We start from the raw sequence: 728 nt of genomic DNA, 5'->3' as shown, positions 1-728 counted from the left end.
TGTACTTCTTATGAACATAAACTCTCTTCTCTCTTATTTAAATGTTTGTGGATAATTTTTTTTAGGTTGTACTTGGGGTAAAAAAAAAAAAAAAAAAAAAAAAAAAGTTAACCCCTGATCTTGCTATTAAAAAGCCCTGGGAGGTAGTTTTCCAATATCTGCAGTAGATTATACTAGAACTGCAGGATCCTTGAATATTTCTTATAGGTGCAAAAACATGGACTCGAGATTGGATTCTTTACCGTACAGTCTTTTGCCACTTCATTGTGTGATTTCCAACCAAAAGATACTCATTCAAAAAAAAGAAAAAATTTAAAGATTTTACCAGGGGATGACTGACTCATTTTGGGCTTGCTGCTGTAACTCTGGACTCACCATTAAACAAAATTAATGTCAATTTACTCACTGAAATGAAAAGCTGCCGTACGCACAGACACACACACAAACACACAGTGTAACAATATACAATATACTGACTCAACCTTTCACTTTAATCATCAAGCCATAAATACTGTAAACTGCCACCACTCAGTTGGAAAAAAGTTTTAAAATATGTTAGTGAAACTGACAATATTTATGTATCATTCCATATTTGTTTAACAGAGCTTGTGAAAAGAATGAAAACAATTTGAAAGGGCCATAATACAATTGCACATTGTCAAATTCATGTTTAAAAATGTATTCCTTCATGATTGGCAGCAAGGGACGTGTGACATGAAGTGAAGTGA

Source organism: Syngnathoides biaculeatus, chromosome 18, assembly GCF_019802595.1.
Source record: "Syngnathoides biaculeatus isolate LvHL_M chromosome 18, ASM1980259v1, whole genome shotgun sequence".
NCBI lineage: Eukaryota > Metazoa > Chordata > Actinopteri > Syngnathiformes > Syngnathidae > Syngnathoides > Syngnathoides biaculeatus.
The sequence above is the reverse complement of the archived record's forward strand: the minus strand, read 5'-3'. Positions refer to the sequence as shown.